Consider the following 19,085-nt stretch of genomic DNA (forward strand, 5'->3'; position numbering starts at 1 on the left):
TTTCCTTGGTCACCTGACGTCATGAACGTTTCTTAACGTTTTGACTCCAAAACTTCCTCAATTTTTTATATTCATTAGATTTGGTGTTAAATTATTGTTTCAAGACATGGATAATTATTCAAGTATCTATTATTAGGTCTTGGACTTTCAGAGTATTACACTATCCCCCCTTAGAAACATTCGTCCCCAAATGACCCTAAATATCTTTGAAAAGAAAGAATAGACTCCACACTAGCAACCCAACCAAAAACATACAAAACAAACATGAGTTTCAACTCAAATAACATTTAGATATAGAAACTCAAATCATAATTTACCACATAACGGAGCTCAACATCACAACATGAAGAATTTCCTTCTAAATATCAACATGAGCTCAACATTATTATCAAGTCACTTATGCCAAAACATCTTAAAACACATAAACATTCTCAATAATAATTAATGATTGTAATTGTACACAAAAACACAAATAATTGAAAATCAAGCAAAATAGCATTTTCCATAAAAACTCATTTTACACTATATCTTTTACCATAACTATGCTTATTTTGAAAAACAAGTCAAATTCAAATGTACTTATTATTTTTTATATTATTAGGAACAACTAACCTTAGATAGGAAACAAATGAGGATAACATGCATTCATGTTGGCATCGGCCTCCCTTTTTGCCCCTTTAACTAGGTGGTTTCTACATAACACCTTTATGGACCTCTATGTTCCTAAACTTCTTAACTTGTCTATCAAGGATCTCCACTAGAACCTCTTCAAAAGAGAGGTCTTCGTCCACCCTTAACACATTAATAGAAAGTATGAACACTACTGGAGGCCTAAATCTCCTATCCCTTATCACCTGAATCTTCTCTAAGGCATCATAGATTATATCGGGGAAGGAAGACAATCCAACCTCAAACCACCCTACTGGAGGCCTAAATCTCCTACAATATAGGTCTTTTGATGGATCCATTGCAATAATCAAGACAGCTATTATTATAGGATTAATCAATCAAAGGCAATTGATCATCCCAATTATGTTTGCAGTCTATCACACAAGCTTTTAACATGTCTTCAAGATTTTGGACAGTAATATCGGCTTGACCATCTATTTGGCGATGAAATACAGTGCAAAGATTTACTTATGTACCCAACTCTTAATTAAAATAACTACAAAAATTATATGTGAATTGATCAACTCTATAATATATGATGGACAAAGGAATTCCATGAAGACTCAAAATCTCATTTGTAAGCACCTAAAAATGTAATACGTCAAAATAGATCCTAACATGTGCGTAATGAGATTATAAGGTTATATAATTACTAATATTAGTTTTTTAGACTAAGTATATAGTGCCAGAGAGAGGTTGGAGGTAAAACATCCAAGAACTTCCAGGAGGTTTGAAAGTTAGCCTTGAGAATGTGTTTTCGTGCCAAAGCATGTTTCATGAGGTTTAAGTAGTGTTTGGAGATTAAACTGATAGTAATGGTACCTATCATTTAGATGTACTTTTGTAGTGTTTATGCTTCCAGATATGACCCCTAAAAACCACCTAAGCGGTCTTTGAGGGGGACCATAAAAATAGACCTCAAAAACTATCAAATTGGGTGAACTACGGTTGCTATCTACGTTTAGTAGAACAATACAATCCCCATAGGTCATGGGAGTTGATGGGTTATTATTCTAGTAAGGTATTACCTAATTATGATACCCATACCCATTCAATGGATATATAGCACGGCCTGTACACCCAACCAAGATTCGTGTATGGGAAATCATACGTACTACCAGTTCTTAGAGTCTGAGATTATATTGTTGTTTTGGGGTTTAGTTGGTCTACTGATTGAGTGATTATGGAGTTATTGATTCATTTATTTAGTACACCTTTTTATTTACAAATACCTTATGTTTAATCATGAAATCGTTTGGGAAAAAGACCCTCAAAACAGTCCCCCCTATGCTGCCTTGACAACGTTGTGTTCTCACCTTTGTTGTGATCTACGGAGACAAATTAGTCAATTGATTAACACATTATGGGGTTGTTTATTTAGTTATTTAATAAACCTATTAGTCTAAAAATACCCTAATTTGAATCATGAAATGTTTTGGGAACAACACCCCCATAATAGTCCCCTTATGCTGTCTTGAAAACATTATATCCTCACTTTTATAGTGATCTACGGAGCCAAACGACTCCCTTTAGATCAAACCATGGTCCATGGATGGACCTCTTGGGTCAATACATATAATATTTGTAGGCGTTCAAAATTTTGATCTTAAGACTCAATCAACGAAACCAAACAACGAATTTTAGATTAATCTATTGCCACTACATGGCCAAACCGTAGGTGCTACCAGATTTCTATATTTTAGTTTTAAGATAGGAGTTACGAGTTGGGTTATTGGTTAATTAGTGGTTAATTTGAGTTTTTAATAGGTTATTTATATACATATATAACATTACATAAACCCTAAACTAACCATTCTAGCTAACTCATCTAAAGTCTCTCCAAAGAATAATCTCTCTACAATATAAAAAGAAGAAGAAGAGAAGAAGGGAGGAAGCAACCTAGCTCAAATTTTCCATTGAATCAAGATTAGTTTATGGATCTAATAAAAGGTATGCGAATATTATTCATCAATGTATTCTTCCATTCATTGAGTCCCCTAGTTTCCCTATAATTGTTAATCCAAAGAACCTCATTTAGAGAAGGTTGATATTACATTGTGGGTAAGTCTTGATTATGATCCCAATCTAGTAGGTAGCATTCAATCTTTATTTTATGATTATATTCTGTTTTAGGATGATTTCATTGTGAATTATAGTAATTGATGTTGAACTTGATCATGGTGGTTTTAGGCCATTAGAAGTTAGATAAAGGTTCTAGGTTTATATTCTTAATTCAATTGTATTATAAACTACATAGTCATGATTGAACCACCTAAATATGAATTTACTTAGACTTAATGGATTAGGAGTTCTTTATTGATTGAATCTTAAAGATGAACAGTGTCTATATTAACCTAGTCACGAATATTGTGAAAAGAAATCTAAGGCTAGAAGATCCTTTATTCTACCTATGAATTAATATAGAATGACTTGATGAATAGTGAACCTTAGTATTGATGTGTTTGTTGTAGATGTAGGATGATTTAATGAAAGTGATAAATTCACTTGAGCATTAAGGATTGTCTAGGACATCCCTCCATGACAGAAAAGTATTGAGCAAGGCTTGACTAGAAAATATTAAAGTATATGCTTGGCTCCAAGTGGATATGCAAAGTGAAAGAATAACCATGCCTAGAAAGGTTCCAGAGTCCAAGTATAAAGAATATCCATACCTAGTAGTTGTGATGACTATCAAAGTGGGTCCCCTGAGACGGGAGTCCTTCACGTAGTTGAGTCAATGTATCCTAGTAGATATTTATATATCCTATGAACTTAGACGTGCTTGAGAAGCCTCTAGTATAGTTCAAAGCAATGAATGAACTTAAACATGCCCAAGAGGTGCCTCATAGTGTTCATAATGTGTGGATGAACTTAGACATTCTCAATTGGTATCTCATATTTATTGTAATGTGTGAATGGACTTAGACATACCCAAGAGGTATGTAGTAGTGTCCATATGCAGTAAGGGATCAAGACATACCTTAAAAAAGTATCTCGTAGGATCCATATTACTAAGAAAATTATATATACTTAAAGAAGTATCTCATAGTGTTAAAAATATGAAGATAGGGGCTAGGCTCAATCATATGAAGTAATAGAGAATGGATACAAAAGTATTACCTTGCACGAGTGGTGTTGCGGGGCATCATCAATGCATTGAACAAGGTATAACCTAGGTTAATTAAAGAAGAAGAGATTGAAGATAAGATTTCTCTAGAGTTGCCTATCCTTGTAAGGAAGACTAAACACAAGAGAATCTTATTGAATGAAGTTATGTAATAATAAGGTTATTGAAGGTGGACATGTTAAGGATAACTTCTGGAGAGGCATAGAATGTGAGGTAGTATGGATTGTCTTATGTACATTGTACAATCCTATTTTGAGGAAAGGGTATAGTACTTTTTAGTAGGAATAACTTAGTCTTACTAAAGATTTTTAAGATAACATGAAACTGGATAGAGTGACTTTAAGACATACTTAGTGTGTGAGGTATTAGGGGACGCTTCACATGCGATGCACAAGTGTGCTTTGTGGTGGACTAGGGTCATAGTGATCATATGTGATAATGAATATTGGTCTTAATTATTATAGTAGGCTATGATCAAGAATGACCTAAGAGATGTACTTAGCTTTTGTAGTATTATGGGATGATATGTTAGCCTTGCACAAGTATACATAGAGGTGTCTTGTATGGTATTTCATTTTAGTAAGAAGGACAATGAGTTAAGTATAAAATCATATATTCTTTTTGATGCTTCATTATGCTTAATTTATTCATGTTATGCTTATGAATTTATCTCTTATGATTGTGTCTTTTATTGACTAATCCTTTGAGATACTTTAGGTATGATAGTTTCCATACTTAGTACATGTTGTACTAACACATATGTTTTCCTTTATTCTAAATAAATGTAGGGTTTTGAAGATATTGAGTTGCTTACACGGGTAGAGTTTCCAAGGCTTGCAAGGAAAGAAGATTGGTGAGTCCTCATAGAACCCGAGGACATCACTAATATGTTATTTTTTAGGTTCTTTTCTATGTTTAGACTTTTATGGGCTGTGACCCAAGACTATTGTACTCATAATGTCATAGATGTTTGATACATAAGTTAGAAGTTTTATGAAATTACTTACCCATTACGTTTTGAAAGAAAAGCTTTAATTTCATGTACTTTTTATATATATGCAATGAATGATGTTTAAGGGCTAGTTCAAGACCTCCGAGAGGTCAAGTACACCATTCCACTACTTGGCAAATGCACTAAATTCTATGGTGTATTCTCGGGTCGTGACATAATCAATGTAGATTCTTACATAATCTTCTGCCGTAGTGGTACACTTAACATTGATAAAATTAGCCGATTTTTTTAATCTATACCTATAACCCAAATTGAGTAATTTTGCCTCCAAGTACAAGGCAACCCAACTATAAAGTCAATTCTAATTTCTTTCCACTTTAAAGAAGAAACACCTATTTCTTGATTAAACCACTAGGCTTTAGATGCTCGGATTTCATTTGCTGGCAATTTTAATACTTAGATTCAAACTCTGCTATGTCCCTTTTTAGTCCATCCAACCAATGTACCTCTTTAAGGTCACATTACTTCTTGGTGGAACCCGTATAGATAGAATATCAAGAACCATGAACTTCAAGTAGCAGCTTATTCCTCAAACAACAATATCCGATACACATAGTTTATTTTGGTAACTTTGCACACCATCCCCCCCTTGGGGGAGTGAGTCATTGAACTTGATAAGTACGGATTCCATTTACTAACTTAGAGTTTTTATCAACCACAAATCCACCATTTGGGGATTGTTTTAAACGAACACTCAATCTAGCAACCCTATGAACATATTTAACTATGTGTTTCTTCTCTTCTTGTATATGAGATACACTACCCATGGTCATATGACTCAGAGAATCTTCAACCACATTGGCTTTGGTGGGAAAGTAGAGAACGCTGAAGTCATAATATTTTTAGCAATTTCAACCATCTTCTTTGTCAGAGATTCAACTTCATTTTAAGTAAACACATATTGAATACTTATGGTTTGTAAAGACATCCACATGAAAACCATACATGTAATGCCTCCATATTTTCAAACAAAACTCTACAGCTTGTAATTCAAGATCATATGTTTGACAATTCTTCTAATGCACCTTAAATTTTATGGAGGCATAGGCTACAAACTTCACATGTTGGATAAGAATTCACCCCAAACCCACTCGAAATACATCAGAATATAACAGAAATTCCTTAGTACCCTCCGGTATAGTTAACACCAAAGCAGGGGTGAGCCTATCTTTCAAAATTTTGAAGTTTTTTTCACATGCCTCCGACCACTCAAATTTCACTCTTTTGGTTCAAGCTAGTCAATGGAAAAGAAATTGATTAAAATGCAGCTAAAAACTCCTATAGTACCTGGCTAAACCCAAGAAACTTCTAATGTAGGTTGGAGTCAATGTTCTAGGCTAATTCTTAACCACCTCAGTTTTCTTTGAATTGACCTCTTTATCCTCACTTGATATAATATGACCAAGAAATGTCACCAATCTCAACCAAAACTCATATTTTTTATACTTGGAAAATAGTTGGGGTTCCTTGAGGACTTGTAAAACTACTCTCAAATAACCCATGTGTTAACTATAGTTCTTCGAATATACTAAGATGTCATCAATAAAGACAATGAAAAAAACATCTAGGTTGTTTTCAAAAACCCTATTCATTAAGTCCATAAAATATGAAGGGGTATTAGTGAGACCAAAAGGCATTACTAGGAACTCATACTGACCATACCTAATTTGAAATTTTGTTTTAGTTACATCCTCACCTCTCACCCTAATATTGTGATACTCCGACCTCGAGTCAATCTTTGAAAAGTAGGTTGCCCCTTCAAGTAGATCAAACAAGTCGTCAATCCGAGGAAAAGGATACTTGTTTTAATGGTGACTTAATTAAGTTGATGATAGTCAATGAACATCTTAAGGAACCCATCCTATTTTTATGAAACAACAGTGAAGGACCCTATGGATAAATACTATGTTGAATGAAACCTTTGTCTAGCAAATCATTGAGTTGAACCTTCAACTATTTAAATTTGGCCATAACAATCCAATAAGAAGGACTTGAGATGGGATTCATATTCAGTAATAAGTCAAGAAAAGAGTCAATTTCCCGCTTGGGATGAATTTTGAGTAAGTCATCGGAAAGACTTTCGGAGAATCCTTCAGTACGAAGAAAGACTCCATTGAAGGCATGTTTGAGTCAAGATCTATGACTTTTACAATATTGTAAAGACCCCCTTTGGAAATTATTTCGCTAGCTATTAAACAAGAGATGATAAGACCTCTATCAATTTGGTGAACTCCTTTCGAGTATAGGACTTTTTAACCAGGAAAATTGAACTTAACCACACTTGTTCAAAAAATTAATGAAATCAAAACATGCATGCAAATAACTGATTCCCAAAATAACATCAAAATCAACAAATATAAGTTCTACCAATTAACCCATGTAACTTTATTGGGAAAAGATATAGGACAACTTCTAAAGATTCGTCTAGCTATAACAAAGTAACCCACTTTGGTTATAACAAAAAATGTTTCAAAAAATACATCAAGTAAAACATGAAACTTTGTAGCTACTAAAGGAGTTACAAATGAAAAGGTAGCACCGGGATCAAGTAAAGCATAAACATTCATAAAGAATACTTGTAACATATGGTGACCACGTCGAAAGACTCCTCTTGCTCATCCCTAGAGCGGAGAGCATAAAGAGGTTCCTCTTTGGAGATTAGGAATTAGCAGCACTAGGTTGATAATGACCACTTTCCTTTCTTGAGTACTTTTATTAGGGCAATCCTTCACCTTATGGACCTCTTTTCTAGAAACTAAAGAAATTCTTATTTCCAACTGCACACTCACTCTAATGCTTCTTACCACATATGAAACAAGTTTGTTCCTTTCTAGGTGAATTTCCACATCATGCCTTTTGGGAATAAGGGTTAGAAACCCTCTTTTGCTTGCCTTCAGGAAATTGGAAGGAACTTTTTTAGATACCCTCATTTGGAACCTCGAATTTTCTTGAATCTCAAACCTACCCTTAAAAGACCCTTCCACATAAGACTTTGCCCATTTAAACTCACTATTTTTCGTGTTGATTCTAGTATCTTCAACTTTTTGTGCCTGAACCATCAATCTAGAGATATCCATGTTCCCATGGATCATCGCCAAATGACACTCTCCAACAAAATTATTGGACACTGCCTGATAAAGCAACTCATTTCGTCCATTGAGTTTGACACTAAAAAATGAGCATATTTGAACAATTTGCTGAACTTCAAGGAGTACACTTTCAAACTCATACCTCCTTGACGAAGGTGGATAAATTCTTCCACTTTCACCTCCCTTTTATCTCTATCAAAGAACTTATCAAGAAAAGCCCTTCTAAAAACCTGCCAAGTGATATGAACCGCTCTCAAGGCTCTATTGTCTCACAATTGGTTACACCATGTTTGAGATACATCCTTGAGTTGATAGGAAGCTAAATCTGCCTTTTCATTTGAATTCAATCCCATGGCATAGAGAATCTTATAAAGTTCATATGAAGTCCTGGGATCTTCATTTACTTTTCACACATAGAACGTAGAAGGTTCATCGTTATAAAGTCTCTTAAGTCAAAAGAAATGGTAGTAGATTTATATGAACACGATGTCCAACCTCCTGATTAACTTCTGCCATCATGGCATGGGATTTAGAGGCTACCGCTTGAGCTTCGGTAGTCATGACTTGTGCCAAAGTAAAAAATCCCGACCTTATCTCTTCATCCCTCATAAATGTAGGAATGAATAGAGCTTGGACTTGTGGAGGAACTTGGTTTCCTCGTGGAGGGACTTGGTTTTCTAGGGAAGAACTCCCACGTTGGCAAAATATTCCTTTGTGACACCCATAGAGTACGCCTATCACATTAGGGGAGCATGCTTTAGAAGTAACTGGTGTCGTTGTCTGTCTATATTGAAGGATCTCTTAGGGAAACCAATCCCAAGTGTGAAGAACCCATACATAAATTAAGATTAATACATGAAATTCTAGTGAATTCCTAGAGAAATTGGTCTTCTGTTCAAGCTATCTTCTTCCTTCAATGGAGGTTGAATAGAGAGAGAAAGTAGAGAGACGTGAGAACATTAGGGTTTTGATTTGGAGATTTGATTTGAGTAAGTGAATGTGAGGTAACACTTTTTTAAAATCAATACATATACCTCCCATGAAATATACAAATGACCCATAACATAGGTTTACCCTTTAATGAAGTCAAACTTGAATTCAAAATTTAAGATTTTAGTTACGAAACAAGTCTGTGACGTGTAGCTTCTCCCGCAAGATTTTGTAAATTACATTACTAGACAAAAGAGTCTGCTAACTGCCCATGATAAAGAATTTATTGTTCACCAAAGGCTCACTAAGTCTGCGACTCTAACACATTTCTTCTATGTGTATATTGGTAACTTGCCAAGCCAATTTTCGGGTCCTTTCATGGACCCTTAGGTGACCTTTAGGGAGTCAAATCTGGACATTTAAATCCTAAATACATAATTTTACCTATTTAGAGTTATTTTACAAGTTTTAGACCTCATACGACACTTCTAAACCTTGCAGAAACCTAAGGATGTTTCACTATTAAATTAGACTAGCTTCCGAACTTCTTGGAAGTAATTTGACGTCTTGACTCTAAAACATTCTAAATGGTTTATAGACATTATTTTAGGCTTACAAATAGTTTGTTAAGGTTTAGTTCATCATGTGAGACTATATTTCAAGTCATTGGAGTGTTACATTATCCTCCCCCCACCCCACCCCGAATTAGGAACATATGTCCCTGAGTGATAATAACACTTTTTGAACAGAAAAATAGAATCAATACTAGAAGACCAACCAACAAAATGTATATTCTGAGCCACAATTCGTAGGAGTACTCCACAACTCCATTCAACACATATCAACAACATGTATATTCTGAGTCACACCCATACAAACTCATGTCACAACACATAAGAGCTCAACATTTGATAATACATTATAAGGAACTAGCCTCTCAACATCAACATGATCTCAAAATAACATTAAAAAAATATTATGCTATTCTTCTCAAGACAACCTCTATAGACCAAAAATCTCTAGAAGGAAAATTATATATTCACATAAGTGCAAGTTCACACAAAGGGCCTTTTTCATGAAAACTCATTTTGAAATCAAAATACAAATATATGCATATACTTGGAAAACAAGAAAAATTCATATAATTCACAATTTTTCAGCATTAATAGGACTGACTTACAATAATTAGCAAAGAGATTAGAGTACCGGGACTTCATGTCGGCCTTGCCTCCCATGATTCTCCCTCAACAAGGTTGTTCCTCCGTAGGACGTTTACGGAGTCCGCATCTTTGTTCCACAATCTCTTCACTTGACGATCATGGATTTTTACCGAACCTCTTCATAGGAGAGGTTCTCCTCCACACCTAGACTCTCAATGGGAAGAATGGACTTTGGATCACCGATGCACTTCTTAAGCATGGAGACATGGACCACCGGATGAATCGAAACTATTTCACTAGGTAATCTCAATTTGTATGAAAACTTGCCAACCCTTTGTAAATTTCGTAGGGACCCACATACCGAGGACTCAACTTGCCTTTCTTGTCAAATCTCACCATTCCTTTCATGGGTGAAATTTTTAGATACACCTTATCCCCCTTATGAAACTCTAAGACCCTTCTTTTATAGTTTGTATAAGACTTTTGCCGACTGTAGGTTGTTTTTAATTGGTTCGTTACCGAATGAATTTTCTCCAAAGTCTTATTAATCAATTCCGGATAACAGAGTAAAGACTCGCCCACTTCAAACCGTCCAATCGAATATCTACATCTCTTACCATACAATTCCTCATAAGGAGCCATCGATATAGTTTAATGTTAACTATTGTTATAAGAGAATTCAACAAAATATAATACAATCTCTAAGCATATCCTCAAGGGTTTGACTAGTACGCTCCGCTTAACCATCCATTTGTGGATGAAAAGCAATGCTTAATTTAAAGTTTGTACCCAACCCTTTGTGAAATGAACTCCAAAACATAGATATGAATTGAGTAAGTCTATCCAATATGATGGATAATGGAATACCATGAAGGCTCACAATCTCAATGAAATAGATCCTTTCATACTCTTACGCCGAATGAGTCAACTTATGGGGATAAAATGAGTGGATTTCGTCAACCTATCCACAACCACCCATATAGAGTCATTTTGCCTTCGCGTTTGAGAAAAACCCACTATGAAATCCCTTTTAATGTCTTCCTACTTCCAATTAGGAACTCTAATTTCTTGAAGTAAACCGCTAGGCTTTTGTTTCTGAGCTTTAACTTTGTGTTAATTTGGATACTTTACAACAAATTCTGCTATGTCCCTTTTCAAGCATCAAACCAAAACACTTCTCTAAGGTCATGATACATCTTAGTAAAATCCTGATGAATAGATTAATGAGAGCCATTATCTTTCTAGGATTAGATTTCTCAAATCATCCACCTTAGGCACACACAACCACCCTTGTCTACATAAAAACACCATCCCCCCAAGAACAATGACTCAATAAACTTTCACAGAATCAATTTCTTTAACTCCATAAATGACAGATCAAGGTGTTTATTAGACATCACCTAAACCACATAAGACAATTCCTAGTTATGATGGACCATGAATCCACCATTTGGAGAATCTTCTAATCAAACAGCAAAACGAGTCAACCTATGAACATCTTTTACTAGGTCTTTCTTGGCTTCTTCTACATGAGACACAATACTCATGGTCATACAACTTAGAGCCTCCACAACCCCATTGGCATTGTCATGATATTTCAATAATTAAAACAATATTCATTGTCGGATATTCAACTCTTTTTGAGTAAAAACAATTTGAAGACTCTTATGGTCGGTATACACATCAACATGAAAGCAATAAAGATAATTTCTCCATATTTTCAATTCAATCAACATGGTCGCTAACTCAACGTCATGATTTGGGTGATTCTTCTCATGCACCTTAAGTTGTTTAGAAGCATAAGCTACTATTTTCAATTGTTTTGTAAGGACACACCTTAAGCCCACTTGGGATGCATCACAATATACAAAAAAGACCATTTTACACTCTGCTTAAGTCAACACCGGAGCGGAGGTAAGCCTATCTTTACTGATTTAGAAGCTTCTTTCCCTAGCCTACGACCACTTAAATTTCACACTATTTTGCATAAAACTAGACAAGGGAGAATCAATGGACGAAAAACCATAAGCAAACCTCCCATAGTACCCATCTGGACCCAAGAAACTTCTTATGATTGTTAGAACCAAACGTCTAGGAAAATTTTTAACCGCCTTGGTTTCTTTGGATGAACCTCTACACCATGACTAGTGATAATATGACCAAGAAATTCCATTGACCTTAACAAAAACTCAGACTTTCTATACTTGAAAAATAGTTGGTCTTTCTTCAAGACTTGTAACACCACTCTCAAATTCCCCATGTGATCATCCTCATTTTTTTTTTAATATACCAAGATGTCGTAAATGAAATCACTGACAAATAAAACTAGGTAACTTCGGAACACCCTATTCTTTAAGACCATAAACATCGCTTGGGCATTACTGAGATCAAATGACATTACTAGGAACTCATAGTGACCATATCTAGTTCGAAATGCTGACTTTTGTATATCCTCTCCTCTCACCCTAATGTTGTGATATCCCACCCTCAAGTAAATCTTAGAAAAGTAGCTTGCACTTTGAGTTGATCAAACAAGTTGCCAACCTAAGGGAGAGGATTTTTGTTCCTAATAGTGACTTTATTGAGTTGGCAATAATCAATGCACATTCTAAGGGACCCATCCTTTTTTTTCACAAACACTACCAGAGCACTCCTCTAGGAAATACTAGCTCTAATAAAGCCTTTATCTAGTAAGTCTATGAGTTGAGCCTTCAACTTTTTTAATTCGGCCAGATCCATATGAAAAGGTGGAATTTAAATAGAGTTGGTATCCGGTAACAACTCAATACCAAAATCATTTTTTGTGTTCAAGAGGGATTCCCAAAATATCATTAGGGAAGACCTCTAGAAATTCCTTCACTACGTGGAATAACTCAAAGAGAGGATTTTCAAAGTCTAACTCTTAGAGTCTTACAATATGGTATAAACACCCTTTGGATATTATCTTAAAAAACATTACACAAGAAATGATACAATCTCTAGGAATAGAACTTCCCCTCTTCCACCTTATGACGGGCTCATTAGAAAAATTGAACTTACCACCTTTTTTTTTGTAAAATCAATGGATTGAAAATAACCACCAAAAAAATCCATCCCCAAAATGATATCAAAATCAATCATATGATGTTCAACTAATTCAACATTGAGTAACTCTATTGAGAAACATTATAGGATAATTCCTATATACCATCTTTGCAACAACAAACTAACCAACTAGGGTATTTACCATCAAAGTTTTATTAAAGATATAGGAAAATATAAAACATTCTAGCTACCAAAGGAGTAAAAAAATAGGTATCACCCGGATCAAACAAAGCATATAAATGAATAAAGAAAACCTGAAACATACCGTTCATCACATCGGGCGAACTCTTCTGTTCACCCCTTGAGCGAAGAGCATAAAAGTGATTCCTCTTTGGATCATAAACTTTAGAACCAATAGCTTGAGATTTCCCACTCACTTTGTCTTTACTCTTCAAATTAGGAAATTCCTAACCATATGAAAAATCTTGCCACACCCAAATCATTTGTCCTTCTAAACAAGGAATCACTATAATACTCCTTGCGTCACTTCCTACAAGTGGTCTTCTTTCTTGGTGAACTAGTACCTCTTCCTTTTTTAGACTTAGGGTTTGACACCCTATTATCACGAGCCTTGTGATATTTTGGAGGAACATGATTATAGAACCTCTTCTTGGACCTAGACATTACATTAATATAAAGCCTACCCTTAAAAGAACCACGATCATAGGACCTTGCCTTGTTGGCCTCCCTATTTTCCTCTTTAACGTAGTTTCTGTCCACTTGTTGAGCATGAACCATGGGACAAGAAGTATTCATATTTTCAAGAAGAATAGTTGACCGACATTCTTAAATAAGTCTTCACAAACCACTGTAAGAAAATGACTCATATCATCCCTTGGAGTTTGTTTGTCATGATCCCCCGCATTAACAATTCCTTCCTTGGTCCTTGATTCTGCTGCTCTTCCTGTATTCATACCTATAACCACAATAAGAGGTTTTGGTGAAATCACATATGAGTAGACTCTAGAGGCATGACATAGAAGTAGAAAAAATAAAAGTTTACTAAGCATCACATAGTCTCTCATTCGTAGGTGTGGCACACTTCACAATTAGGAATAAGAATCTACGAAGATGTCTTTTAATGATGTATCGATCCTAAAGATATAAAATCGCATTCTCTGATACCAAGTTTATCACATCTGGGGAAGACCACCTAGAAGTAACCAGTATCGTCGTCGTCAATAAGGACTAAGAATAACCTCTTAACATTTTTCATTACATTTCATAGGATAATCAGTGGAAAATTTAGAACTTTTTATTTATTTCTACGTTAAGGTTTTCATAGACCACTCGCTTATACAATATATATATATATATATATATATATATATGGAGTTTACATAGGCTCCTTACGTAGAAAGCACTAAATAGGCTTCTAATATTAGTTCACATGTATGATATAACAATATAATCTCATAGGAAGTGGAGGAATAATCTCATATTAAACAATCGAGAATGATTACAATATTGACTATATCCCTTACATCATTACAATAAAAGCGACATAAAAGAATATACAACCATAGTGTTCATTTTAAAAAGAATAAACTAAATTTTCTTTATGACTAAAATAACATCTGATGGGTAGATAGTGGCATCGTCCACGAAAAGTGAAGACCTAACGAACTTTGAGAAGAGGATTTGAAGCCTTTTCCAATGGACCTTTAAAACTCAACTCCCCAAAACTACATTTTTGTAGTAAATATAGAAACATGGGTTAGTACACCACTTGTACCATGTATTGACATATGCACATGAAACATTTGAAAGAATGCATGAGAAACGGACATTTACTTTAGAAAACATGACAAGTTATTTAAATGTAGTCACATCCGGGTTTAACCCCTAGACTGAACCAGCGTTCTTGTCCTCTTTCAGGACTAACACTATCCTCTTACATACATCATCACATTTATAAGTCAAATTTAGAGGAAATTTTAAAAAAGTCTATTGCTTCTACTTGGAGGTTCATATAGACCTCTACATACACATAATAAATATGTCAAGTATACATAGAACCTTCGTATAGGAAGGTTACATAGACTTGTACTTTTATTGCACATAAATATAAATAAGATAGAACATAGTCTTCAAAGATTGTCTCTTCTCATAACCATCTAAAACTATTAGCATTTCGGCATAGCCCATACATCAATGTAAAGAGAGACACATATAGGCTATATACAATCCGTACTCAAATGAAAGGAAATATAATAAGAAAGTATTATGACTAAAATAAAAAACATAAGCTCGGTACTGGAATCTCCCTCGAAAAATGATGACCAACCCTACTTGGATGATCTAATAATCCAGGTCTTCTTCAAGTCGACTTTCGGAACTCTTTAACGAATGGAACCTAAAATGTTGGGGGAAAAGAAAGAAATGTGGTTAGTACTCCACTTGTACTAAGTATGACACCACAAGTACATATAAGCTCAAACCATGCTAAAAAGGATATTTTATTAAACATGCTACTTATTCTTTGAAAACCTTATGCATAATAGAGGTAAACATATAATCAAAAAGACATATTCATAAAGTCAAAGTAAATAACATACTTGTCAACATACTTTAAATCATTATCTAGTATAACCCTATCATCAAGTAATTACATCACATGCATAGAGAAGAGTACATCATTCTCAATAAAGCAAAACTACTACCCATGAATTATCATAAAGCCAACATGTGCAATTACCAAGCAAAAGTCCATAACCTTACTTAATCAAGTGAACTAACAAGAATCATGGCTAATATTTAAATTTACATGACATAACCTTTCTTGACTATTCAACCTGATACTTTTAAAAACATAGACCAATTACATGTTCATAAGAGTATCAATCACTATATAGTAACATTTACATGTAAAGACATCATACTATTATAATTTGCATTTATTATCATATACATACATAATATCAACCTTCTAAAGCTTCCATCAAGGTAATCTAGTTCAAGGCATAGGTAGAGTCCCATACCCCTACCTAGGCTAAGTCAAACCTCTCAAGTCACCTTGGTTAGTTTATCTTCATTTGTTCATTTTTAACTTAAGGAACACTTGCCATAACCGACATAGACCATAGGATATAAGTGTGGAATCTTGTGTTGAAAAACCATACACCACTGGAAGATGGTCTACCGGCCAAAGTAAAACCAAAACATATATGTACCTTTCTAGGTGGATCCACTAGATAGTCTTCCTATAGGGTCAACATAGTTAAAGAACTAGGAGATAGGTATAGTCCCTTTACATACAATTTGACAATTGGGGCCTCCTCTAATGGGATTCGAATGGATGAGTATACCTCGTTGTGGAGTGAAAAACACGTTTAGAACTATAAGTGAATCTTCCTCAATGGAAAGTCATCACCTCCCATTGTCAAGTTCACTCGGTGCTAAGATAAGTCCATTTATTGAAATGTATATAAGCCTTTAATTATAAATCATAGCTTAGTTTAGGTCATACAGTCTAGCACAAGTATAATCATCATCATCAATAGCTCAATATTAATTGCATGAGTATAAGTCCTTTCGTTACAATTCTTTTAATTGACGTTAGCACATTAGCATTCATATCATAATAAGTCACATTGGTAATAATCCATTACCATCCTTATAGCATGTACACATTAATAAGCCTCACAACCTAGTCCATACATTTCAATACAACACATACAACCCTATCAACCCTAATAGATGACTTGCTACAATATAACATCTTGACTTAATCACAATTAACCACAATTTGAAGTAAAGGATAGAGATCATAAGACTTACCAAGTCTCCTTCATAGTTCGTAAAAAAGGACTTATAATAAACCCTCAATCCAACCTTATTTTTTGTATACAACATTATAATTAAACAATCAACATGAATACAAGACTAGGAGAATCTCTACATAACGATTCAATACTAGATTATAGCTTAAGACCAGATACTTAGGTCAATTAACTTCCTAACCTAGATCATCTTCCGAAGAACTAAAATGAAAGACTATAATTCACTCAAGTTTATTAATGATAAATATACAAACATCAATTAATAGCAATTCACCCAACAACCAAGTCAATTGAACAAATTTCAACCTAATTCATGTCAATATCAACTCTAGGGTTAAATGTTAAGGATCATCATCTACAAACTAGGACAAACCATAAAGATATATTACAATTATGTCAGAATACATGTTAATATATTCATATTATCCAGTAGAAACGATAAACAAACCAATTCATAAAATAATTTTTTAGATTTAGAAGAATCCAAATGAAAACCTAACTTATGAAAATACTTTGAAGGAACCCATTGAGGAAAGAGGTCTAAATGTGAATTAGATAGCATACCTTCATGTTTTATGAAGGTTTTATGTCGAAATAAGACTTTAACAGCCCCCAAAACCCTTCCCTACATTGTTCTTTAATGGTGTCTTCTAATAGAGTGAGAAAGAAGAGACAAGTAAAAGGATTTGTTTTGAGAGTTTTGTTTAGTCTAATGAGGGTTGTGGTCTTTATATGGGGGGGGGGGGTTAATTAAATTAATGAGAATCCCTTAAAACCATAATTAACCACCTAACCGCTTAACTATTCAAATGAACTGTAGGGAATTTGATCCTCACAAAAGGAACCCCGATCGACTGTTCGTTTGTGCTTCCATGGGCACTGTGCCTTCCATGCTACACATTACTCGTCTATATCAGAGATTTAAGTGGCACTAATACTCCAAAAAAATGTCTATGTGTTGGTCGACGGTTGGCATCGCCGCCCCGTCGATCAACATGTGCCCCGTCGTTTGCCCTATCATGGGAGCATACTGCCCAGGCTATGTTTCCTCCTTCGTGCTAGGGTCCTCCTCAAGAGCCCTTGGTTGTTCCTTTGGGAGTCGTACATAGTTATTTCAACCAGGTATCAACTTTAGTAGACTTTATACACCCTTCAACCAAATTTCATGAATTTCAGACACATAAAAGCTAGTCAAATAGACGTTCTTGGACTGTTTGGTTTCTAAACATCCTAAATGAAATATATTCATTATAATTGTCCTTAAAATATTTTCTAGACCTCTATACCCCTAATTTATGCTTTAAGAGACGTCTTGTATTTTTGAGATGTTACAGAAGTCTATAATGCACATTAAAGAGTCCATATAAGCTTATAATCATATATATACATTAATATAATATCATCTTCAACACAATAACAATATCATCAAGCATAATCAAATCAACATGCCCATAGCATATTAAAACCATAACAAAAGCAACTCCAACATCATGTTATAACAACAAAACATGGATAAGAGTCTATATTATTACAACATATACAAGACCCACTAATAACCCCACATCAAGTCTACACATGCAATGACCAAGTAAATCCCTATAACCTTACACAACCAAGTTAACCAAATAAAGGATCATAAGCAATGCCTAACATCACATATTAATATAGCATCAAAACTGGTCATCATCATGTTTAGCAATATAGACCAATCTCATGTTCATACATGAAACGAACATCATATAGTATCTTAAACATGTAAAATCAACAAATTTATATCATTCATTTTATACCAGTATAAGAAAATGATATAATACTTCTAATACTTACCTCAAGGATAAATAATTCAATACATATGTAGATTCTGATACCCCTACCTAGACTAAGTCGAACCCCCCAAGTCATCATAGTAAGAGTTCACTTAATTATTTCACTTTACTTTTAGGAACATCTTCGCTTAACCGACGTAGAAAACATTAGCTAATGTGGAATCCAGTGTCATGAAACCCTTCACCAAAAGAAGGCAGATGACTTGCAAAGGTAGTACTAAGACATGAACATAAAATCTTGGTGGATCCACTAGCTAGTATTCTTATGAGGGCAACATAGTGGAGAACTAGGAGATATTACTTGGGAACCTCTTTTTGCCTTTGGCATTATAGTCTCAAATCTCATGAGTACAATAGTGTACCTACCTTCCATATTTTGAAACGAACACTCCTCACTACTAGTTCA

Source organism: Solanum lycopersicum, chromosome 12 (assembly GCF_036512215.1).
Source record: "Solanum lycopersicum chromosome 12, SLM_r2.1".
NCBI lineage: Eukaryota > Viridiplantae > Streptophyta > Magnoliopsida > Solanales > Solanaceae > Solanum > Solanum lycopersicum.